The sequence below is a fragment of the Mustela nigripes genome, chromosome 9, assembly GCF_022355385.1.
Source record: "Mustela nigripes isolate SB6536 chromosome 9, MUSNIG.SB6536, whole genome shotgun sequence".
Classification (NCBI taxonomy): domain Eukaryota; kingdom Metazoa; phylum Chordata; class Mammalia; order Carnivora; family Mustelidae; genus Mustela; species Mustela nigripes.
This window is the reverse complement of record NC_081565.1, coordinates 83584412-83600440: the sequence shown is the minus strand read 5'-3', so window position 1 is coordinate 83600440 and position 16029 is coordinate 83584412. Positions and strand designations below refer to the sequence as shown.

Here is a 16029-nt window from a genome sequence, read left to right as displayed (position 1 = left end):
CCAAAACCACACCACGCCAACCAAACTGACAAAAGCTCGCTTCAGAGGACGCCACCCTGACAGGTACCGTCCTGTGTCCATTCACATGTACAACCCTCCTTCCTCGGTTCTGTGAGCTCCCCGTGCAAGCAGCCTCATTTGGGATGCTGGTAAGAAATGGTGGTAGCCACCTCCTTCTCTGTCCGCTAAGATAACTGCATTTACACATTAAACCTAAACATATGAGTCTGAAATACCTATTTTAAAAACTCTTCTGGCTGAGAAGGTGCGCTATGACTTTGCAGTAAAGCTCGACCCTTCTTTGCTGAATGAACCTCAGGGTTTTGATATGCCCCACTTGCTGGGGCTTTCACAGTAGCTACAAAAGTTCAAGTAGGAACCCTTCAAGTTCACTGCAATTAAAATGGATAATGGCCATTTACTGCTAACATGCCCTTTAAAAGAAATCACCACCATAGCTCATTGGAGCTCAAGTTTCGAGTTCTTCATCTACAAACTAGGCAAAACAGTCGTCGGCTACAACCACGATTCTGATATGAATCAAGTAAAATACCAAATTTGAAGACACCTTATGAGCTCTGCTGTAAAAATGTATATTACCGGGACACCCTTCCAATGGTTTCGACACCCACCCCAGCCTCGAATCCACAGGGCGATGTAAACTATTTTTGCTCATGAATTCCCTCGTTCAAAACTTCTGAGACAAGCCTCCAGTAAGCACTGGATAAAACATTCCTGCAATAGTCCGGATGTCAAGTCTTTCTACCACGTCCAACGTTGTCTTCCACAAATTCTCCCCAACACGAACCTCCTCCCTGAGCCATCAGGTCAAACGTCTTCTCATGGATTCTTCACACCAGCCCCTGTAGTCTCTGGATTTTTCTTCTGATGCTCAGTACCCCCATGTGCCCCACCCCTCCCCACAAGGCTACCCCATGGACCTGCGACAACTCCCCCGACCTCTCCCTGCATCACGAGGCCTGCGCGGTTTACCATATTCTCAGATCTATTCTTGAAAACACAACTGCAGATTTAATTGTAGATTTAATCTCAGTTGTAGATTGTGTACTTTTCACGGAGTTATGGGCTTGGCTTAATAGCATTTTAGCACATGTATGAGTACGGCACAGCGGCAACAGCCCAGGTCGCTGCAGATGCTACAAAGGGCAGCATGTGCCTACTTCAAAAGCAGTGCGGGGAAAAGGGGAGAGGGCTTCCCTCCTGTCCATTCCACTTGCAAGTTCAGTGACATATCTTCCAGTGGGACGAGAACAATTGGGATATGCAACATCAAGTGGGTGAAGAAATACATAATCATCCTCAAGAAGAAAACACAAAGACAAACCAACAGACAATTTCCCTGGGGTTACTATTAACCGACCAAACAATACATCCCGATATTTTTTGCTCGGATATGAGTTTTCTATTTTTAAGTAATTTAAATTTCCAAATCCTGAATTCAGCTTTTAAGAAGGGGGGGAGGTGGGGGGGGATTAGAATTATATTTAATGGTTTTTAAACTTCAAACTCATTTCAACTCCTACGGGTTCCACTGGACAATTCATGAAAGGGTCAGCCCATATCTGGAGGAGATCAGCTCCTAAAAAGTTCCTAAAACATCAGTGCTTGCATCACTGTAGATAATGGTGTCGATAATGGTCTTGGTGTAAAACCAATGCTTGGGTTGATACTTATGCCCCTGAAAATACTAGAGAAAGCTGTGATTTTTAAAGCTTTTACATGATACAGGCCTATAGCCTGATTATAACTGTGTGAATGTTCTGAAAGTCTTACATAACGAAGAAAGCATCACAATTCACAGCTTCAATTACATAATAATGTGTTATAAATCCAGACGCCCAGAAGGGCACCACTTACGTCAATATTTCAGCCAAAATCCTGTATTCTGTATCTAAACCATCATTCCAAATGAGTGAATTAGTAAGTTATTCACCCATAATTAAAATCAAAAGATTCCTCTATCCAACATCGTAAAGACCCAGCGAGGTGGTTTCTGAATGTCATCAGCTCTACGATATATTTTTGCTGAGGTATAATTATTCAAGCATCTTTGACTGTATCTTTAAAACCTGTAATACTGACAGTCTAATGTATCCTGAATACTTCCAGGGAAAAGTACTACATTCACATGAGAGAAAAAAAAAAAAAAAAAAACCAAAGTCATAATAAATAGCAATGAGGTGTAAAGTTTTGCAAACCCACATTGCAAGACCCCATTTAACTTGCTGATAAATAACCTCAAAGTACATATGCTATTTTTCATAATGATTGCGGCAGCCCTGAGTTTTAGACTTCTGTATTCTCTGGTAAATATAATCATGACTTCCTATGCAGAAAAAATAAACATCTCAGGCCTTCCTAAGTACTCTACCAAACAGCTTTACCGCCATTCCTATTTTCTGCTCGCAACTACTTACAGAATGACCCGAGACTTTTTCAAATGGCTAGAGATTAGAGTTCCATCATGCAAACTCTTCCCAAGACGACAGAGAAGTCAGCATCCTCTGTAGGTCTGAAACGATCTACAGAACACATTTAAGGACAAGGAGTGATTCAGAAGACCACTCTTTCACACAAGAAAGTGACAAGAGAAAAATCAGAAGCAGCTCCCCAAATATGGCTTTCCCATTAGGGAAATTTTCTCATCTGTTCACCAGAAACACTGCAGAAGAGAAAAGTGACTCATTTATAGGGAGTTCTCCCAGTCCACTCATGTTAAGCAACAAACTGTCCGTGGCTCCCCTGAAAACCAACTTGACCCCAAACAGTGGGAATCAAAACTTGGGCTGGTTGAAATCAGGTCCTATCAACACTCCCTCACAAGGCCAGCGCTGGCAAACCCTGCCCAGCATTATATTTGTGATAATTCAGTTCTCGTGGCAGCATGTCAAGATGTCACCAATCATGATTTATTATTTCTCTGGAGTATCAGAAAGCTGCTGACCTAGGGCAGTTTGACAAAGACCTTGTTTACAAAGGAAGACTTCTAAAGGAAAAAAAAAAAAAAAAGAAAGAAAGAAAGAAAAAGAAAAAAAAGCCAGGAAAACACTGGAGGACACCACCTCTTTTATAGCTTATGAAAAAGTTTTCACTTTTCTGATCTTGCTCTAATAAAATAAAAGCCTTTAAAATGAGATGTCAAAATATTATAGTAAAGTGAGGGGCATCCAAATGGTCTCCTAGAGAGAATGGGATACGCTTTTACACTGCCCTGTAAATGTCTGATCTTAATCAAAGACAGAAAGTTTTGAATAATTATTTGCCAAAGTGTTACTTTCCAGTTACACTGTCAGAAATAATTCCAGGATTAGCAATAAAATACAAGCAGAAGCACTTTTTTGGTCAATTCCAAGCCTCAGGTATTGGTCAAAGCACCTTTCAAGAAACTTGACAAGAAATGCTCAAAAACCACTTTAAAACCGAACAAAAGAAAAGATCTAAAGCTCCTTTGAACACACTCTTGCGGTGAATATTTTCTTAAGACGCCACAGTGCAGCTAGTCCCAGAGCTGGGATGTCACTGCTGTCACTCAGAAGAGAAAGGCTGCATTGAAGGAGACACTCCCTCCCCTCTGACCATTCTTCAAGGGTTCTGATACCCCAAACTCCTAATTTATTTTCACAATCTTATTTACCCACAAGGCACCACCTCTGCTTAATGCCTCCAATCAGGTAAATGGATCCCAGTCCCCAGGTTTGGATTTTTTCCTTAGTCCACTGCCATAAATATCTTTGGTACCTAACAGGTATCTCCAAATCCCTTCTTCCTAGTGCAAACACTGGAGTCAGGGAACTTAAAAGAAAAAAAAAAAAAAAAAAAAAAAGTCCAGGAGAATAAAAGCGCAATTAGATCCCTAAAAGAGGGAGTGTGTCTGGATTTGCATAACAATACACCAACTTGGATAAAGACCTGCCACACCTCTTAACACTTCACCAGCGTGCTCAAAGTAGGCTGGTCGCCTACCAGGTCTTGTGTGAGCAAACAAGCCTGGGGCAGTGGCCCTGCCCCCCCCCCCCCCCCCCCCCCCCCGCCAAACATGACCGAAATATCTGAACGTGCACATCGAAGTGTCTCTACACACATATGCTGGTGGGTATGGCTTTTATTTTAGTCAAGCTCTCGGGGCCTTCTGCGTCTTCGCTTGGTGCGGCAGAAATTCTCTGCTACTCCACACGCCAGCAACAAGCTTTCTGTTCCTACAAGCGTTCTGCTCCTGGGAGCACGGCACGACCGGGTGTAAATAAAAAAGTCCTTTGCAATGGGAGTTTAAAATTTAACTCTGCTCTTCATGACGCACAGATGTTAAAAATAACCGCCCCGTGCAGGAGATGAACGTGTGTATCGTTAGCGCTTCCCCCGGGCTCTAACATTTCAGGTACTTAGGAATGGAGTCTATCTGGTGACCAGGAGACAATGATGACAGCTCTGCATCAAATATCAACCCCCGTCGCTTTGTGGTTTCGAAAGCACCAACGTCCACCAGATTGGGGAGGAAGGAAAAAAGGCGAAACCTTGCAAAACTCTCCCCAAAGTTATATAAACAAAGGAGGGGAGAAGCCCAGTGTGGGCTTTGCACCCATGTGCTATTAAAATTACATAACACCCGGCGCAGACATGAGAGAAGGAATGGATTCTGCACGACAGCCCCCTCCACTTCCCCCGACTCCCCAAGCCCGTCTCCTGCTCTTCAAAAATCCAAACGCCTGGCAAGAGCAAAGGGACGACTCGGCCTATTTATTTGAGTGCCGGAGTAAATCCTGCGAGAGTTGCAGGCACGTTTAGGCCCAAAGTTTGCATGTGCAACAGCGGCGACTCCACTCTCCGGACCCGGAGGAGAAGGCGCTGACCAGCGACAGCCGCCGGCGAGGCCTTCTCCGTGGCCCCCTCGCGGGGCTTCCCGCTGGAAAGTTTTCCACGCGACCGAGCGGAGGGCGAGGAGCCCGCCTGCCCCGCCTGCCTGACTTTGCAGGAAAGGCGAGCCGGGAGCCCGGAGGGGGCCGGCAGGGAAAGCGCTGGAACAAGCTCCGCACCCGGCGGGCGGCGCCGGCGCAGGCTCCTTACCTGGGGGACGCGGAACAAAAAGAGGCGCGGGGCTCGGCGAGCCTGCGGCGGCGGCGCCACCGGCGGTCGGAGCGGGGCTCCCCAGCCGAGCCCTAGGCCCGCGCCCGAGCCCGCGGCCCGGCCCCCGCCGCCGCCGCCGCCGCCGCCGCCGCCGCCGCTTCCTCCCTCGCGCGCGTCATGTCACGGCGATCAAACATGTCTGTGTGCGCTTCGCTGCTGTGACTTCCTGATTCCCCGCCGCTCGCGCGCGCACACGCACACTCACTGCCACACGCACACGCCACCCCCCGCCCCCGGCCCCCGCCACCAAACCTCGCCTGGTCCTCCCGGGGCTCCCGGCGGCCGCCGGCGCCTCTGCTCGCGACGCACGGGCCCCGGCGCGCACAACACACACTCACACTCACGCGCAGACACGCTCGCGCCGGCCCCGAGGGCGCGGAGACGCGAGCGGCGGGAGCTCGCCGCCCCCTCCCGCCCCCCTCCCTACTTAGCCGCCCTGCCAAACTTTTTTTTTTTTTTTTCTTTTTTCCTGCCTGATCCGTGTCCAACTTCCCTCCGCCCCCACCCCCCACCCCCGGCAGTCCGGCCTGCCCCGCGCTCACCAGGATCCGCCGCAAGCTGCAACCCGGATAAAAATAATAATGCAATCCAGGCGGCGGAGGCAGGGGCGAGCGCGAAGACGCTGGCAGGCGGCGATCTCCCCGCGTGTACCGGAAACCCGCCGAGTGCCGGGACCAGGGCACGGGGGTCCCCCGGAGCCCGCACTGCTGCGCCCCGCCCCGCGCGGTGCAACTGCGCCCAGGCTGCGAGGCCTGGTGCGGGGCACCCGGAGCACCGGGCTCGGCGTGCGCCCGCAGCCGGAGGGCGCCTAGGGACTGGCACGCCGGACCGGTTATTTGGGGAAGTGCATCGCGACACCTTTGCAGATGGCATGGCCCTGTTTTGCAACGCAAACGGGAGGAGGGAAGACGGCCGGATGGAGGGGGAGAGCAGAGGAAGGGGTAAATCAGGTTGGGATGGGAATAAAGCAAACTCGAAAGCAGGGAGCGAGAAGGAAGGGGTGCGTGTCATCGTTGGGAGGAGGCTCCCACCCGGTCTCCCCGCCTCCCGCCCTCGCCACCCCCTCCCTCCTTCCCCCGCCCCCCCGCAGCCCTTCCCCTTCTCCGGCGAACGCCACCACTGCTGCCCGGGTGCGCGCGGGTCCTGTTTGTGACAGTCAGGCAGAGAAGATTATCCAGATCATGGCCTCCCGGCCCGCAGCCGCGGCGGCTCTCCCGGGCCCCAGCGAGCCCCTAGCACCCGGACGATCGCGGGCGACCGACGCCCGAGGTTCCCGCGGCTCAAGCTGGGGGACGACGCCAAGCAAAAGAAAACAAACCCCGGGAGGGGGAGGGCAGGGTAACTGAGCCCGGCGGGCACCTCCGACCTCCTTCTCTGGGGCCTCCTCCCGCCCTCCCGGCGGTGCGGCCCGGGGCCGGACACCCCGAACTTCAACACCCGAGCCCGCGCGGCCGCCAGGTACCCGAGGCAGGGACGTCCGCAGAGCCCCGGGCGCAGCGCCCCGGTAACCCCTTTGCCTAAAGGCCTGCGTACCGGTCAGCGTCCCCATCCCCGCCCGAGAGAACCCGCCAAGTGGAGGTGACACCTCCGATCCGGCACGCACCGGCCCCGCGGCGGTGGCGGCCGCCTCTACGGCGCGCCGGCTCCGGCTTCGCCCGCCGCGATCCGCTGGCGTCTCGGCCACGGGAGCCCTTTAAACAAGTCCCCGGGCGGCGGGCGGCAGCCGCGCTCGTTGGCGCCCCGCCGCCAGCCCGGGCTCCTCGCCCTCCTCTCCCGCTCCCCTTCCAACTCTTCCGGGGAGGACTGCTGGGGTGAACTGTCGCCTGTCCATCCTCCTCCCGGGCCCTCCAGCCTGCCCCCCTCCACCGTCCCCCTCCCCCAGCTTTAAGGGGATGGTGGGGTGGCGTGGGGGGGGGGGGGTGCAACCTGGCCGAGTGTGTGTGTGAGTGTGTGTGTGTGTTGCAACCTTGAGTTGGCAGCGCACCGCTGACTGCCTACCTAGGGTCAAGGCTGGGGTTCGTGGGGATTCCCCCCGCCCCTCGCCTCCCCGAAGTAGTCATCATTACTGTTATTATTAGAACAGCGAGGTTCGGTTGAAACTTTCCCGTTTCTTCCGCGGCCGCCCGGGAGCTGTCGTTAGAGCATTCCACCTGAGGCCCGCGGGGAGGAGGCGGGCTTTTTTTTTGTTGTGGTGGTGGCGGCGGTTGGCCCGCCTGTTTGTTTTGGTCTCCGTGCATGCACAATAAATAATAATTAGGATGATAATGAATGATCCCCGGCGAAGGCGGCGCGGAGCCGGAGGGGTGTTGGTGCGGCGGCGGCAGCCCCGAGGCCGGAGGGAGGGGAGAGAGGAGAAAGGAGTTGTAAGTTATATTTACCTTGCTCGCGAGCAGTGTGCTGGCTGAATCTCTTCCCTCTCTGAGTCACCCAGAGTACAGAAACAGAGGGAGAGAGGACTAGATTATGAATATGACTTCATTGATGACAGCCATCCCCTCCTCTTCCTAAACTCGGGCTCCGCCCCGCGTCCCGCCCTCGCCGCCTCCGCGGGCGCCGGAAGACGCGCCGCAGTTGGCCCCGCGCGCCGCTCCTCCCTGCCCGGCCGGGCGCGGGTTGGCGGGACGCGCCTGTCACTCGGCCCGCGCAGCGACTCCGGGAGCTCGGGGTGGGGGGGGGGGGGGGGGGGAGGAGGGGGCGGTGTGCCAGAATGTGGATCGAGACAGCTCTACTGTATGCGTGGATCCGTGTGTGTCTGCGAGGCGCCGGCTCTCGGGCCGTGCTCGTGCCTGGAGCGGGGACACTGCGCAGGACGCCGAGCGTCCCCCGAGCCCCGGCGCGGTCGGGCGCCCGTTGTCGCTGTCCCCGCCGTGCTCCGGGCTCCCCCAGCCCGCACCGGGGAGGCTGGGGAAGCGGAGGCGGCCCCGGGAGAGCCAGGGCGGCCGTAGTAATCGCGCGTAGTAGTTTGGGGGTATGTGGAGAAGGTGCTGGAATGTAACCGTGCCTCCGCCTGCCGGAGCCAGCCTGCAGAGGGAAAGGGAGGGGACAGGCGGAGGGCTCCCGGGGGGGCACCAGAGCGGCTGGCGGCACGGTCTTGACCGTGAAAGAAGAAACAGGCATCGTCGTGCCGGCTGAAACTTTTTCTCCCCAACCCCCACTCAAGGTTGTAATTATAAATCTGTCCCCTTCCTCCCCGGTAAAAAGGGAGGCGGGCACAAAGAACATTCCTGCCAAATCTGTCTCATTTCTGGAGGACGGCAAGCTTCCAAATGCCAGTGAGGGGAAAAAAAAAAAAAAAAAAAAAAAAACAGCTGAGAGGCTGAACGCCTTGTAAATAAATAAGCCCATCCTCACCCCTCTGTTTACTTCGTGGACCAGATAGGGCACTGGAAGCTTCCCTCACCTGTCATCTGCGAAGGGAATATATACAAAATTACGGAAAAACAACCCCGTGGGGGCGGGGCGAGCGGCTTAGGGGACAGCTGAAGCATGGAATCTGCTTTTGATTTAGGAAGGGGAATAAATCTCTTATCCTGTACAGTCCACAGGCTGGCTCTTCTCTCCCACCTCGCATTTAAGAGCGATTAAGGCTCCGCACAGTGGATTGCCGGCACTTGGCAGTTGGGCGACCTCTTGTTCTAATTCTCCTTGAAATACAGTTCTTTGGCTGGCGGAATAGGTCAGTGTTTGCTGAGACAATTTTATTTTTAGTTTTATGAAGTGTGAAAGAATGTTAGGAGATTTTAAATCAGGGGCCTATTATTTCAGACTCAGATTAATGTAAGTGCTTGACTCTTAAAATTAAAACTGTTCCTATATGGTAGTGTTATGAAAAGAATGATGTATCCCTTATTTTGTAATGTAATGGCTTCAATTAGTCATTCAAAGCGCACTGTGGCTATTTGGTTGAGGATTTTCCCCCTAGAGTAAAATCCTATTTTAAGACCATTTTGCAGTTGCAGAATTGACTCTTGGAGCAGGCCGGTCTGAAACGCAGTTCTAGGATGCTGGGAACTGGGCACTGGAGAAGTTGAAGACAAGAAACAAGGCTGCATCGGCTCATGAAATGGCAAAATCTGTTTACGTGGCTGGCCCATTGCGAGGGGAAGCAGAAGTCTGCAAGGCCACCAAGTTCAGGAGCCAAGGAGTGTCCATGTCAGCATCCCGTAGTTTCTGAGGCTTTGTGACCTGCTTGATAACTTCAGCGTTATACTTTCCCATCTATCCCAAAGTGAACCTCGGGATAACAAAAGAGAACGCATCTAAGAGAAATAGGATAGAGTATGCCCTAAAGGACTGACTGTTAGAACTTGTTTTTCTGCCTGAGGATATGCCAGGATAACTTTTCCCCAGGAAACAGACATCGAGAAACCTTGAAATTAGCAATGTAGTAAAAGTATAACTTCTAACTGCCTCATAAACCGCAACTAATAATATAGCCAGATAATCTAGTTGTCAGTAAGAGGGCCCTCACCTAATGGCAATGCTTATTATATTAGCTAATAATAGGTTCTAATTTTTTTTTCAGGCCCAATTTGTTTCTCTGGCACACCAACCTCACACTTATCCTTCCTTGTGCGTAAGTACCTTTGATCCCTTTAGGATTCCATCTTCACCGGCCATGCCACATTTCAAAGAGAGAACAATCATCTTAGTAAGACACTGGAGGAAGAGACTGGCCATTCCTCCTGGCGTTTTGTCAGAGGGAGAGTGGAGAAGAAAATGCTTGCTTTGCTACCCGTGTATATTCCTCAGCTCATATAACATTTTGATGCAGCGCTTGGAAGGACTGGTATCAATGAATTCTATACTCAACTATGGGAACTGAAAAATAAAATCTGTCTCTGGGAGCAGAGCTTAAATACAGATACTGCATCTCCTTTTCCCTTCGTATTGGTCTAAGAAAGCACCACCGTCTCCCTTTTGGTCTTCCCTCGGGAAGAATCGTCTTGTTGGTGGCAGGCGCTGCAGAAAGTGGAAATGTTAGAAAGTAAGGCCTACACTCAGGAGAAATGAAAAGGCATTCACTCGGGCGCCTGGGTGGCTCAGTGGGTTGAGCCGCTGCCTTCGGCTCAGGTCATGATCTCGGGGTCCTGGGATCGAGGCCCGCATCGGGCTCTCTGCTCAGCGGAGAGCCTGCTTCCTCCTCTCTCTCTGCCTGCCTCTCTGCCTGCTTGTGATCTCTCTCTGTCGAGTAAATAAATAAAATCTTTAAAAAAAAAAAAAAAAAAAAAGAAAAGGCATTCACTCAGTACGGGTGCGGGGGAAGCCTGTAGAACATGGAGCAGAAGCTTCATCTCTTAGGTAAAGTAACATGTAACGACTGATGTTAAGGAGGAAAATGATGGGGTTCTTTTGTCTCGCAGAAGATCCACACAAAAGCCAATATGGTTGCAGGCTAAAAGGACCCCAAGAGGTTGCGCGGGTGGCTGTGTGTGAGTGAAGCTTTTCCTTTTGGACTTTGATGAGTCATGATGTGTTCTCTGAACTTGCTTTTCTCTTTCTAGTTTGGCATCAAGAGATGGAAGTCGCTCTTTCATGTCTGTATGGCCACCTTCACTTGTTATGTAAGTCGGCTGCGGTTGATGTTCTGTTTAGAGTGGATGTTGGGTTTGAAAATTGGTATCTGGCTATAACATCCTCATAGGGAACAATTCCTCATGCAACATTTGGAAGCTTGTAATCCCACCAGGCAAACTGGTAATGGCCGGCTGAAGTGTTGCCAGGCTTCCGACAGGAACAAGTCAGACACTTAGGAAATGAATACTTCTTCTGCAGTCATGGAGCCTAAACTTGTTTAGGCTCTTGGACAAAAGTGAATTAGCCGACATTTACTTTAGTGACGAGTTTAGAATTAGCAAGTAAATTGACTACAGAGGTAAAAGCTCTTCTTTCTCCTTTTTCCCAACCAACTGTCTCAAGAGATTTTGTTTCGTCAGTCGTTCCTCCAAAATATCCGCCCTGTTCTCTGTGATGGCATCTCCCTCTCACTTAAGAGCCTTTGTCTATTTCCAATACATTCCGTGATAAATTTCGGTCATAGCATGTCATCCAAGGCTGAGCACCGTACGGACGGATTTCTGCCAGTCTCGTTGACTTCCTCAAACCCCTCAAACCCCGGCGCCAGAAACCTGGACTACCCGCAGGTTCCTAAGGGGCCATACTGGATATACCTCCGTCCGACCAAAATGCAGATTCCCAGGCCTATCCTCCAAGACTCAGCTATGGCCCAGCCTCCTTCCGGTGGCCCTCCTTGCCCTCCCCAGGCAAAAGAAGCTGCTTAGCCGACTCTGCTCCCATAGCAACCAGTGTGTACCTCCATTATAGCTCTTACCACTTTGATGCGATTATTTGGTTGGTATCCTCCACTAGATGGTTAGTGCCTGGAGGGCCTAGAGCAAGTTCAATTCATCTTTGAAACCTCAGCCCTTAGCCAGGCGTCTAGTACATTGTATGTTGTTTAAAAACAAAGCAAAAACACCAAAAAGCAAACAACCCTCTCCCATATTAAAATTATCTGATAGGATCTAAGGGGTCTTCCCAATTAGTAATTCTCAAGCTAATGAACAGGATTACTAAGTGTTCAGAATCCGCTGTTTTTCAAGCTGAAAAGGCTAATATGCTTTTGTTTGGTTTGTTCTGTTTCGGGGGGTGAGGTCGGAGGTGAGAAACTACAGCTCTCGAAGTCATATAGAGAGCACTGAGAGGAGGTTTTGTGTGGTTTTTAAATTAGGCTAGGAGCAACACGAGTTCACTTAACAGCCGTGTGATAGAGGAGTAATCAGGATAATAGTATCTCCTTTTATTTCTCCTTTAAATCACAGGCCAGGGTTTGTGCACAGGCCTTGACCCATGCCCTTGGTCCACTTGATCCGACTGAGTTACGTGACATTATCCCCACTTTACAGATGAAGAAACTGAGAGGCATTAAATAATTTGCCTCAGGTGGGGTCTCCATAGTGGAGTGAGCAAGGCAGTTCACTGTGATTTTGGAAGAACATTAGAAATTCTATTTCTTGGGGGTGCCTGGGTGGCTCAGTGAGTTAAGCCTCTGCCTTCGGCTCAGGTCATGATCTCAGGGTCCTGGGATCGAGCCCCGCATCGGGGTCTCTGCTCAGCGGAGAGCCTGCTTCCCCCTCTCTCTCTGCCTGTCTCTCCGCCTACTTGCAATCTCTGTCAAATAAATAAATAAAATCTTAAAAAAAAAAAAAAAAAGAAATTCTATTTCTTGGGCACGTGGGTGGCTCAGTTGGTTAAGCAACTGCCTTCGGCTCAAGTCATGATCCCGGGGTCCTGGGATCGACTCCCACATCGGCTCTCTGCTTGGCAGGGAGCCTGCTTCCCCCTCTACCTCTGCCCATGTCTCTACCTGCTTGTGATGTCTGCCGTCAAATAAATAAATAAAATCTTTAAAAAAATATATACAATGATCAAAAAGAGAAAAGCTTTCCAAACGTTCATTATATTTATTCAAGTAGCACCTTTACGAGGTGCCCAGGAAAGTGGTCACGTGCCCAGTGCTGTACCTGAGGAGTACTCACTGAAGAGCCCCGGGGAGGGGTGACAGTGCCCCCACCTCATTCTTTCACTGACTTTAGGGTGTTGACACTGCCTAAAGTTCACACCTTCCGCAAAGTGTCTTGTCTGGTTTTAACCAATTAACTCTCTTATTTGGAAAACAAGTGGCTTCAAAGATTCCTTCAAAGAAATCGAAGATTGAGATAAATCCAATAATGCACTCACAGGTGAAAATCAAGATCAAATCTGCCACTTTCAGTTCTAAGAGTTTTTCGCCAGTGAAAACAATGACAGTCTAATTGGATCTGACAAGAAATAGGTCAAAAACATTCACAAATTTGCGAGACTACTTGCAATTTGGATTTCTATGAACTGTCATTAATGATGAATTCTGATCTGAGCATCTATTTTTCCGTGAGATATTAACTATTGATAGAGGATGATATCATCGTGATTAGCGGGGTATTTTATTTTCTCATCTTCATCTCGGTCTTCTATAACTTCTATTTTGTGTATGTTTTATGATACACTTGATATAGTAATACTGAATACATGCATTACGAATTAATAGACATAAGTCATGGTCTATCCTTACTTCATTCTTTTCCTTTTTAACTGCAAGCGGAATGTGATCAAACGACTTGGAGAGAACTAAGCGATGAAGTCAGAATTTTTAACCCAGCTTGGTAAAGCTCCAGACTCGGCGTGATCTGTGCTGCTCATGTAAAAACTTGTTCCATCATTTATCATCAATACAGGGTTCTTAACCCATTAGGGAATGGGGGGGCAGTGGAATATAAATGATCTTTGGCGAATTCAACCATCCCTCGACACCGTGTTTGAAATTCCATGATCATGTTGAGATGTGCTTTTCTGCAAAGGCAGTCCATACCTTCAGTCAGATCCTCCAGGAGATCTTCAGCACAGGGGGTAAGAAGCACTGCTATCGAGCTATCACCAGCATTAATGATCTAGGGGACTTTTCTGATAAGAAATTAACCTTTCCCTTAACTTTCACAAAATAAAGCGGGCACACTTTCTACGTCCAATCATGTCTATCCTTAGAAAAACCATTTAGAATTCAGTATTTCTCTAGATAATTCAAATGCTTCCTAACTGCCCAAAGGAGGGCTTCATTTGTCTCTGGAGATGCGCTTTCTGAGGATAATTTCACTCTGAAGCATTTTTTCAATAATACTCCATTATACATTGTTGACCAGACAAGAAGGGGTTTTACAAATGTTGTCGTGAACTTATCTCTGAGGCTTCGACGCCTCTTTGGGCAGGTGCATTTTGGGGATCAGAACAAGAATCCAGAGCCTGAAAATTTTTTATTGTTATCAATTGTTCAAATATTTTAACTTCTCCTTGGCAGGCCACTGTCCCCACTGCCCTCTGTTTCCCTGAATGATGATATGCTTCTTACCAGTGTGACGCTTAGGTCATCTCCAAGCCCCTCAACCACACGCTGCGGGGGCAGAACATGCCGTGGGTCCCCTTCCCACGCTGCTGTAGGAGATTTTACGGCAGCATTTTACTTTCAGACCACCTTCGGCTGTTACCGGACTTCTCTTTTCAGCTGCCATCCATTGCACCTTATGTGTGTGCGACCCTCTTCCAGCTTGCCTTCCAACACATCACCCACCAGATTCTTGCTTCAGGTTCAACACGCAAAAGCGCAATCTGCTGTTGTTTTAATCCCGGCCATTTTTTCCTGTGCCTGAAGTCGTTCTATGTAAATTGAAGGGAAGAGTAGAAAATAAACCAGGAACATATAAAAACAGAAATAACCATGAAAACTACCTTAGATGACTCTTTAAAGAAATTGAGATAAATAATCTGCTTTGGAGGGGGAAAAAAAAAATCAGTCTCCGCGGACCAAAAAAATTTGTCCCTGCAGGTGGGGACAAAGCACATTCCACAACAATATGGTTTATTGTAGTCTTCAATGGTGTCACCAGTCAGAAAGTGATGAATATTAAAAACAAGACAAAACAAACAAACAAAAAACAACGACAAATACACAAAGTTTGAAAAAAGGGTTGCGAGCATCTGGATTCTGCATGGGGCAAGGTTTAATGCCAGGCAGGAAGATTCTATCTTTTATCTCCCCTTCAGATAAACTCAGCTGAGCAGTTCCTGACTTCACTGAATGCTGGGCATAGAGGAAAAGCTCACATCTGGTCTGGAATTGTGAATATGCAATTGCTTATCTCACCAGAGACATTGTGGTATCTGTTGGCATTTTACTATTTTGAAGACTGGGGACTTTTGGTCATAGACTTTTCTTAAATAAGGAGGAAAGCAAGGGAATGGCTGATAAGGTCAAAGAACATCAAAACATGCAACATTTTTTGTTTGTTCAATAGGACTTAGGGCATGGGGGGGTATGTGTGCATCTTAAAGAGATCGGCACCTCACACGTTACCTATATCTTACTCAGCTACTTAAAAAATACATCTTCCCATGGGGGCATTTGTCTTACAGAGTGATTTATTTACCGACATTAATGACCGTGACCACTGTTACCTGATATTCTGCAAGTCCCACAGCCCATATCAATGTTTATTCCCTAAGAACTTTATGACCCGAATGCTGAGCTATTATTTCTAGTGCTAGCATAATAAAGAAATATTTATCAATTGAGGAAAATAATTAAATAATGCAAGTGTAATGGAATGATCTAGGTAAGTGACTATTCTTTTAAACAGCCTACAGGTGCTAGTCTCACTGGTCTTTGAGCTGTCACAGGCTGTGTATCAACGTCTTCTTTCAAATGGTAACACTACAGCTTCTTATAGGAATCCCTTTTAAAAAGACATGCCAGGGGCACGTGGGTGGCTCAGTCAGTTAAGCATCTGCCTTCAATTCAGGTCATGATCCCGGGTCTGGGGATCGAGTCCCGCATCGGGCTTCCTGCTCATCAGGGAGGCTCATCTGCTTCTCCCTCTTCCTCTGCCTCTACCCGCTGGTCATGCGCTGCTCTCTGTCTCTCTCTGCAGAAAAATAAGTAAGAAATCTTTAAAGAAAAAAAGACATACCAATCTCAGAGCCCCTGGTTCCGTGCACAAAGGAAGCATCATGGACTAGAACACATGATTACATGGATTGCCCATGGTCACCCATCAAGATTAGAATCTTGGTCTCCTCATCCCCCCCGTCGGTACTCCTTCTTCTGTACCACAAAGTTTCTCCTTTTTAAGAGAGAGAAAAAAAGGGGCGCCTGGGTGGCTCAGTGGGTTAAGCCGCTGCCTTCGGCTCAGGTCATGATCTCAGGGTCCTGGGATCGAGTCCCACATTGGGCTCTCTGCTCAGCAGGGGGCCTGCTTCCCTTCCTCTCTCTCTGTGATCTCTTCCCTTCCTCTCTCCTAC

General features: G+C 49.3%; 1 protein-coding gene and 1 long non-coding RNA gene across 10 annotated transcripts in view; one reads left to right on the top strand and one right to left on the bottom strand.

Annotated features, from left to right (window-relative positions):
• The window catches only part of SMARCA2 (SWI/SNF related, matrix associated, actin dependent regulator of chromatin, subfamily a, member 2), a 179595-nt gene extending 171940 nt beyond the window's left edge, over positions 1-7655 (bottom strand). For 2 of the 8 annotated variants that reach the window (XM_059411930.1, XM_059411937.1), the window contains exon 1: positions 5083-5197. The gene's annotated coding sequence lies outside the window, so the exon portion shown is untranslated. Of the gene's footprint in view, positions 1-5082; positions 5198-5394; positions 5511-5684; positions 5847-6745; positions 6913-7520 lie in introns of those variants that run through there. The other 6 variants (XM_059411931.1, XM_059411934.1, XM_059411932.1 and 3 more) reach the window with 6 other exon arrangements.
• Positions 6152-13479, top strand: LOC132024848 (uncharacterized). 2 transcript variants are annotated; one of them, XR_009406331.1, is made up of 5 exons: positions 6152-6600; positions 8681-8818; positions 9668-9718; positions 10647-10706; positions 13280-13479. It is a non-coding gene; the product is annotated as an uncharacterized LOC132024848 (long non-coding RNA). The 2 variants fall into 2 exon arrangements; XR_009406330.1 differs by lacking the exon at positions 13280-13479 and adding an exon at positions 11964-12292.
• Positions 13480-16029: the final 2550 nt, after the last annotated feature.